Source organism: Lissotriton helveticus, chromosome 1_1, assembly GCF_964261635.1.
Source record: "Lissotriton helveticus chromosome 1_1, aLisHel1.1, whole genome shotgun sequence".
NCBI lineage: Eukaryota > Metazoa > Chordata > Amphibia > Caudata > Salamandridae > Lissotriton > Lissotriton helveticus.
Window position 1 is genome coordinate 1,083,252,105 of NC_136057.1, and position 8,970 is coordinate 1,083,261,074.

The following is an 8,970-nucleotide window of genomic DNA, read 5'->3' on the forward strand; positions in this document are numbered from 1 at the left end:
GGGGTGCTCCCTCTCAGAGCTCTTACAAAAAAAATGGGAGGGTAATACCATGTTGGTGTCAGGGACTGTCCGGGACTATGTGGGGAACACAGTCAGGGACTTGGGCAAGGACTGGGAACTGGGTAGAAAACTTACACAGGAAGAGGAGTACAGCGCTGCCCAGGATCATACAGGGAGTCAGAAGAGAAAAAGGGATCCAAAGGGGAAGCCTGTACAAGTGAACAAGATGGGTAAGACTCAGAAAGGAAGGGAACTCACAAGGCAATTTAGCTCAGTAAGTTTCTTACCCGCAATTGCTGTTACAGATACTGACTGCAAATACCCACATGTAGGATATGCATGCAAAGGCAGGGTCTGTGGAGCTTATACCTATAGTGATGTAATAAATGTAACTCAAAGACAAAACTCAGTGAACAAGAAACACCACCTAGGTAGTCAGCTGAGCCCACGGATCCTGGCGATCAAACAGGAACGCGCAAGGCAGTAACAGCAAAGGGGTAGAACTAAACACAAGCACAATAGACAAGGAGCTAGCAAGGAGGAGTGCTTAACAGGAAAGGAAGGAAATGACAGGGCACACTTGGCAGAACGCAGGTAACAAACATACAAGGTAACAGAAGTAAGACAGCAGAATAGAAAGCAGCAAACTAGAACTGGAACCAAGGAAATGGGAAGCAAGGCAGTGACGGGAAACGGATATATAGAAGGGGAGGCTACAAGGGTATACTAGAATAGTACAGGTTAAGGAATCAAGAAAACAAAGTAGCAGAGAAGGCAGTGCTCGGGCATGAACAAGAAGTGAGCTAAGGCTCAGGAGTCAAGGCAGCACTGCAGACAGTGCTGGTTCAGGAACAGGGAAATACCAAAGCTGCAGGAGTCAAGGTAGCAATGCAGGCAGTGCTAGTTCAGGAACAGGGAAATTACTAGAGCTTAGGAGTCAAGGTAGCACTGAAGGCAATACTGGTTCAAGGAAATAGCTACAGTTCAGGAAACAAGGAGTCAAGAGAGCACTGCAAGCAGTGCAAATCAGGAACAAGAAATAGCTAAGCGCAGAAACAAAGAATAACTATAGCTCAGGAACTCAGGAAACAAGGTAGCACTGCAGGCAGTGCTAATTCAGGAGGAGGGAAACTGCTGCAGTTCAGGAACAAGGAATACTAAGGCTATGGGGTCAGGGTAGCACTGCAGGCAGTGCTAATTCAGGAACAGGGAAAACAGCAGCAGGTCAGGAACAAGGCATAATTAAAGCTCAGGAAACACTGGAAACAAGAATAGCAAAAGCTCAGGGAACTCTGGAACCAAGGATTGGTCTCACCGGTAAACAGCTACAGTGACCAACCTTTGCCTGAACGGAGCTGGGGCTTAAAAGAGCTCACAGTAATCACATGGAGCTGGTGTGAGCAGGCTAGCAGCAGCCAGCCACAGGTGAGCTGAATTCCTCCACCACCCATCCTTGGCCTGCAGGGGTGGAGACAAAGCAGTGAGCAGGGAATTCTGGGTAATGGAGTTTCAGGCATGAGTAGGCTGGCTTTAAGTCTAAGCAGGCTGGCTTTCACAAAACCCGGCCTGGATTGGGAATGGATGTCAATTCCCAAATAGTGTCCAAATGGCTGGAAGTCAAGATATGCATGCAGGGGAGTGTCAGGAAGCATATTAGAACACTGGAGCGCCCCATAATTCGGCCCCCTGGTGGTGGGCACGAGAGCACAGAGAGCGAATCGTGACAGTTGGCCTGTCCAGGGTGTGGGTTAAGTGAGGAAACTGATCTACACGTTCTTCTTTTCTGCCCAGCCTATAGTAGATCTTGGGCCAAAAGGGTTCTCCAGTTTTTTAAAAATATGGGAATAAGAGACTACACTGAAGTCTACAGAATACTGAAATACGATACTAGTCAACTGTCTGTATTTGTAACCTTGAAATTTTTGCTAGCGATGTGGCATATCCGTAGAGTAATTACTGAGACCCAGAAATCTGTAACCATTTAGGAGCTAAAAGTAATATGTTCATGCTGCTTTCCCTATTGTAGCGGGGTCCCCCTTGAGCGCCCCGCTGTAGGGCGCGACTTGATCACTTGTGACCCCCCCTCTTCTCTTCACAGCCTACGCAATATTCCGAGTGGACTGGCCGCGACTCCTACAGCTGCGATGAGGAGGACGCCTGGCCCTTTAACCTACAAGGTGGTGATTCGGAGGAGGGGCCCAGCAGTTGGATAAAGGAGAACGACGCCCAACACCAGGTGTGTCTATACACCGGAGGAGCGGTCAGAGTGGAGCAGAGCGGAGTGGCGGGAAGCAGCGAGGTGGAGAGGAGAAGAGAAGGACGTGAGAGCAGTGAAGAGGAGCGGAGGAGAAAAGGACGCGACGACCGAGAGACCGAGTGGCCAGGCTGTAGCAGGTGGATCAGCGAAGCCAGTCTCACGGACGGAGAAGAGAGGACGACTCGAGATCGGAGCTGGGAGCAGAACGCGGAGAGCAGCCCTGACCCCGCCTTGCCGACGGGAGGAGCCCCCGAGAGAGCCGAGGACGAGCAGGGAACGCCTGGAGGCCAACACCACGAGCCGCCCAGCCGTACGCCAGGAGGGGTACGGCCCCCAGAGGTACGTAACCGCTTCCTAGGGTGGTTCATAAAAAGAGCCAGACGGCTAACGGACAGGGGGGGAGAAGCCTGAGGGACGGGGCCCAGCGGGACCTCACAAGCACCTTTCCTCCTCATTTGGTTAAATGCACGTACCCGACTGGGTTCACTGTGTGGTGTGCTATCCCTCACTACCCCTTCCCTATGCTCACAGCGAAGTACCTGGTACGCCTCTCTGACATCTGCCTCTCCTTTTGTTCCCCCTGTTGGTGTCGGCGAGGGCGGACAGCACGGAGCCTCCAGAGCCCCCTAGACGGCGGAGTCCAGTCAGGAGAAGAGAGGAAGGAGTATTCAGGAAAACCCGCAAAAAGAGAAGCAGATCGCCGAGACGAGCAGCAGTTCGCAAAACCTGTACCGATGCACTGTACGATCAATTAAAAACCGGTATCACAAAAACACGTCTCCTGCCCTTTCCTGGTCCCGCTCTTACACCTATATAGATAAAAAATCTGTTTTTATCATCTGTGCAAACTCAATATTTTTATTCCTATCAATTGTATTTTAACTTTCCTCAATTGGATTTTTTAAACTATTTATTGGAATTTTTATATATATTTTATACGTGTACATCAGTGTGCTTTTATCTAAATTCTTAGCCTCTGCTTTGCCCAATATTCTCGTTTTTTTCTAGTATTGTATAGTCTTTTGAAGCTGTCCCAATGATTGTACTTACAACCCCAAATACCAAATACCTAGCTGAGATTGCTGAACTTTTGTATATGATAATTGTTTTATTTTTGTTGCTTTTATGGCTGTCAGCCGAAATAAAGTTTAATTGACTTAATTGACATAGCCTTACAAGGGGCTGCAGTTCCTCTGAAGGCAGAGGAACTGTCCATGCGGTAGATTTTCCCATAGGGCTCTGGTATGGTGTTTGTCCAACAGAAGCAGACTGTTGAAGTCTGTTTTTCTAGTAGGTCTTAGTAGACAGGATCCCTTCATTGATGGAGATATTGTGGGAGGGCAGGTTTGATAAACAGGCGTGGAGGCTGAAGTAAGGGTTTAACAAAAAGTGGTTTATTGATAATATGAGGGGTTGCAGGTTGATGGGATGAGTGTCCTTGGCGGGCTTCTTCTTCTTCTGACAACTCCTGCGAGCTGGAGGGGATTGATGTGTGCAAAGGTGTTGTCTTGCTTCCTGGTTCCTCTGGACCGGGGTGGTTTCCCCGGAGGCTCATAGGAGGATAAAAAGAAATAAGGTAACCGTAAGAATGAGGTTCTGATATTATGGGGGTTGCTCTCCCTTCACCACACCTTTGTGCTCTATTTATTCCTTTTGTGCCCCGTATGGGAAAAGATATTGAGCTAAGCCAAGGAAAACGAGTTTAGGATGAGATGGGCATGGGGGTCTTTATAGGAATGCTTAAGTGCCTAGGATATAGGGAAAAAGAAAGGTGCACAATCCTAAAGCAGAGGTCAATCACTCGCAGTGTTCCTAATCATGGGTTGGCGTGTATCTCCACAACAAGAAGGGTCACACTAGGATTTAGAATCCTCCTGTTCACGCTTTCCCCCCCCTTGTACTCCCTCACGCTTCTTCCCTCCCCTTCTCAGAAACCCCGAGCTGTTAGTACTCACCGGCTCCGCCGTAACTCTCCTGAGTTACGGCCGCTCCCCAGCATCCTCCGGACACCACCAGTCCTCGTACCACCTTTCCTCGCCTTCTTCTGGGTTCCCTGGTGTTTTGGCGTCCGATAAGTCGGGGCCCGCGTTTTCCTCCTTGGGTCCCGCGTCTTCTCTGCTTCTCTCGGGTCCCGCATCTTCTCTGCTTCTCTCGGGTCCCGCGTCTTCTCTGCTTCTCTCGGGTCCCGCGTCTTCACGCTCCTCCACTCCACTTCGGCGTCTTCCTCCTTCCTCTGCCCTAAGGCTTTCCGCGCCTCCTTTTTGAACCTGCCTGTCTTTCATTGGTTCATGGCTTCCTCTTCCGGTTTGCGGGGGCGGTGCTTCTGGGTTATGCCTGTTGACGCATCCCTGTGGAACCAGATTAGAGGAGTATGGATGATGTAGTTCAGTATGTCGTCCGGAGTCAGCACCCGCGATTGTGGGTCCCCCTTTGGTGCTAGTCCAGTAAGTGTCTCTCCCCTCAACGGATCCTCCTCACATATATGCAATACCAGAAATGGTATCCTCTTCTCTGAGATGGACTGGGTGAATCTCAGGAATGGGTTCAGAGAATCAATCCAGAGGTAGAACTCCTGGCACTCGTAGTGTTGCCTTTCCAGAAGATGAGGATGTCATCTATGTACCATCGCCACAACAAGATGGTTTCTTTAAAGGGGTTAACTTCAGTGAAGATGTGTTGTTCTTTAAAGCTAGCCACATACAAACAGGCTAGGCTGGGGGGAAATGTGCTCCACAAAGATGTCCCTTTTTCTGTTGGTAGATCTGCGTTTTGAATTTGAAAATGTTGTTTTTGAGTGCAATGGTGATGCATTCCACAATGAAGTCAATGGGAGTTGCTGCTGTCCAGGTCTGGGCTCTGAGACTGGTCTCTACAACTTCAATGGCTGCGTCCTGGGGGATGTTGGTATATAATGCCTCCACATCAAGAGTGAGTTGGAGGTCGATGCCCTGTTGGTAGTTGGTTTCTGCAATCAGATTCAACACATCCCTATTTTCTTTCAGAAAGGAAGCGTCGTTGAGACTAATGGTTGTAGATAGTGCTAACAGAACGTACTCAGGGGTTCCTATAAGGAACCTATACAGGAGGCAATCAGTCTTCCAGGGGGTGGAAGGGCCCCTTTGTGTATTTTGGGCAATACATATAAGTAGAGGATCCTAGGTGAAGCCTGCTTCATGTTTGGTGATTCAGTGTTGTGCCTCTGCAGCCGTTATCAGGGATTGGATACATTTCATCAGGTCTTCGGTGGTGTCTGATTCTAGAGGGAGGTAGTATCTTCCATACACCAACTAGCGCAAGCATTCCCGGTCATAGTCTACTGTGTTCATCACCACTATGGCGTCACCTTTATCTGCTGGTGTAACGTTATAGTAGGATCTTCCATGAGGGTACTCATTGCTTTATGTTGTCTGGATGACATGGTGGCAAAAGATTTGGGGACTGAATCTGCGCTACTTCCTTCCGTACAGCTTTGTCAAAATTGAGGACTTCGCTTGGTGTCATTGCAGTTGTAGGTGTAAATCTGGACGGATTGTGTAGTCCTGAATCCTCATGGTAAGGGGTGGTTTAATCCTGAATAAATGCTCGAAGGCTGAAATATTTGATGGAGTTCACTCGTTAATCGGAATGCATCTTCTCGTGGGGTAGGTACGAACCCTAAACCTTTGAATAATACATCATCTTCTGTCAGAATCCAGACTGAGAGGTCGATCACTAGGTGTTTTTGTCTGTCTCGCTCCTGGTTTGTATTTGAGTTCCAGCCGCGGTCGGTAAATCAAACGAATTTCGTTGCGCGCACTGGGGATGCAGTGCGCGCAACGAAATTCGTTTGATTTATTTAAATGTTTACTTACCTGCAAACCTCCATTATCCATACATTACTAACCCTCACCCTGCCCCTCCCCCTCCCCACGTCACTGCCCCGGCAGGTACTCCCCTACCGACCGCGGCTGTTGAGTTCCTTGTTGTTGCCCGGGAACTTGTTTGTTCCCTCCTCTTCTTCCTCTACCTCTGCCCCAGCTGATGCGTAAACAAGCATTGGCATAGCTAATAGGTCTCGCCTTTTGGACCTTATAAGTGTTTAGCCATGCAACAGTTGATGTTGTTGCACCAAGGATATTGTGCTGCATAACTAAATACTTATAAGGTCCCAAAAGCGAGACCTATTGGCTATGCCAATGCTTGCTTATATATCGCACCCAACATATAGTATTGCCATTTCATTATTAAAGAAAAATCATGGAAGATAAGCACCCCTCTGTTGAACCCTTTTTTAACATATATTAGTGCAAACAAGCAATTTTTAAGTGTGCCCTATGGGCCGTTTTAGCTGTCTCGTCAGCCTTCTGTTTTCAGAAAAATTCACAATGAAAACACATACACATACACACAGGGGCTTTGGATAATCTGTCTTCAATCATTGGCCTATTCAGCTGTCATTCATGTTTTGCATCCACACACCAAAGCTTACAACATGGGGCAATGGCTCAGACAACTTAATCCATTGGCTGTCCTGAACCCTGAGTGATAGAATTGTGCCTGATCAGATGTGCACAGCCACCTCAAAAAAGCCAGGTTTGGTGTGACGGGACTGTTGGGTCACTTCATTGATTTTTATGTGTTAGCCAATTTTATGCATACTTCATGTTTGAAGTAAATATATAGCAAATAAATATTAATGCATTGCATGCTCGCCAAGCGAGACCTAAGGACTTTGCCAGTGTTTGTTTTTTCTGCAAACCACTTGTTACCTCAGTCTGTCAGTTATGTACCAATGGTAACGTGTTTTAGGAAGACAAGGCACCGGCTGCTGAGGTGTATGTGTAAACCGCAACTCTTGGAGTATGACTCTGGCAAGAAAACTCATCTGGTTAAAGCACTTGCTGCATAGATCTGTGTGGAAACTCCGGTAAAATGTTTGAATCGTCTTAAAACTTCTTGTAGGGTAAATGGCCTTCTGTAGAACATGTGTAAAACCTGCAGGTGACCGATTCAAACAGTAACAAGACATGACAGTGGGGCCCTGCCTGGATTTGTGGCAGAGATCCCTGTATAGCCTGCAGGCCACATGTTCACAGCATGGCAAATATTACAGTGGGCTCTAAGCCTGCTGCAAACATTTCCACATTCATCACGCAGCTCAGGATGTCCGCAGGGTTGCTGTGCGCTCTACAAATACCAAATAATAATAATAATAATAATTTTAAAACACTGTGAATGGACAATGTGCAATGCAGACTATTAGTACACAGATGCCATCACAAATTGCACCCCCTTCCCAAACCAGCTAGTACATCAAGTTTGCAAATGGGAATAGTACATCAGGCCCTACATGTCTTCTCCTTGCCCTTTAATATGACAGAACAATTAAACAATATTGGTTCAAAACCATTACAAATGCTAGTGATACACCCAAAATAGCTACCATTGTGAATCCGTGGGTGTCTTTCTACTGCCAGCTTATGCACCGATGGACACAATCAAGCTAAAGGCCAAGTCTGCAATATTTCAAGACTCAAAAGCTTAACAATGTCGCACTCTGCACATGATCTAAAACTAGCAGTTCAGGCTATGTTGATTTCTTGATTAGTCTGTAGTTAAGCTCTCCTCAAAGGCCTCCTAGAAAACACACTTCCCCCTCTAAGAGCTGTTCTTCACGCTGCTGTCAGGTTTCTAATACGTTATGTTATTAAATTATTTATAAAGCGCACTAACACTGATTAGTTTCTTGGCGCTAATTTAACAGTAACACAATCAGAGAAGGGGAAGTAGATTTTAAAAAGTTTGTTTAAAAAGCCAGGTCTTCAGTGCTTTCCGGAAAGGTAAGAGATCTTGGCAGGACCGGATTTCCAGGGGAAAAGTGTTCCATAAGCAGGGGGCAAGTGTTGCAAACCTACGTCCGCCAGAACGTTTAAGTTTGAAGGGAAGGGTCTGGAGAAGGCCTAGATGAGATGAGCGAAGGTTGCGGGAGGGAACGTATCTGGTGATTAATTGAGTGATGAATTTAGGGCTTTTGCCATGTAGCGACTTGAAGATCATGCAGCCAGCTTTAAAGACACAGCGTTGCATGACCGGAAGCCAGTGCAACTTGACAAGAAGAGGAGTCGCTGCCTGCCACCTTGGTTGTTTCAGGATCACCCTAGCAGCATATTTCTGCACCATCTGGAGACGCTTGAGTAAGTAATTAGGGAGACCCAGATAGATGGCATTTGCGTAATCCAGATGGGACAGAACAGTGGCGATCACAACCTGGGTAGTAGCTTCTGGCGTTAGTAGCCGCCGGACCTTCCTAATTTTTTTTAGCTGAAAAAAGCATTTGGAGACCACCTGTCCCACTTGTGCTTTTAAAGAAAGGTCACTGTCCACAGTGACTCCAAGCGTTTTGGCCGATGGTGATGGTTGCGGAGCTTGACCCAGATCTAAAGGCCAGTAGTGAGGACCCCAATGCTTAGCACTATCCCCAGTCAGTACCAGTTCGGTTTTACCTGGATTTAGTTTCAGCTGATTTTGATCCATCCAGGATTTAATAAACCTCATGGTTGACTGGAAATGACTAATAGATTTTTCGGAGTTGTCGATGGTAAAAAGTAGCTGCAGGTCATCTGCGTAGTTGAAAACTCTCACCTGTTTGTCCCTCAAAGTTTGTTTAAGGGGGGGTATGTATATGTTAAAGAGATGGGGCGACAGGGAGGAGTCCTGTGGCACACCACATGGGA

At 47.3% G+C, this 8,970-nt stretch overlaps 1 long non-coding RNA gene across 1 annotated transcript in view; it reads left to right on the forward strand.

The window, feature by feature from the left end:
- Positions 1-2,218, forward strand: part of LOC144772176 (uncharacterized) — an 86,908-nt gene extending 84,690 nt beyond the window's left edge. Inside the window, exon 3 of the long non-coding RNA XR_013599681.1 lies at positions 2,099-2,218. This is a non-coding gene — a long non-coding RNA (uncharacterized LOC144772176). The remainder of the gene's footprint in view (positions 1-2,098) is intronic.
- Positions 2,219-8,970: the final 6,752 nt, after the last annotated feature.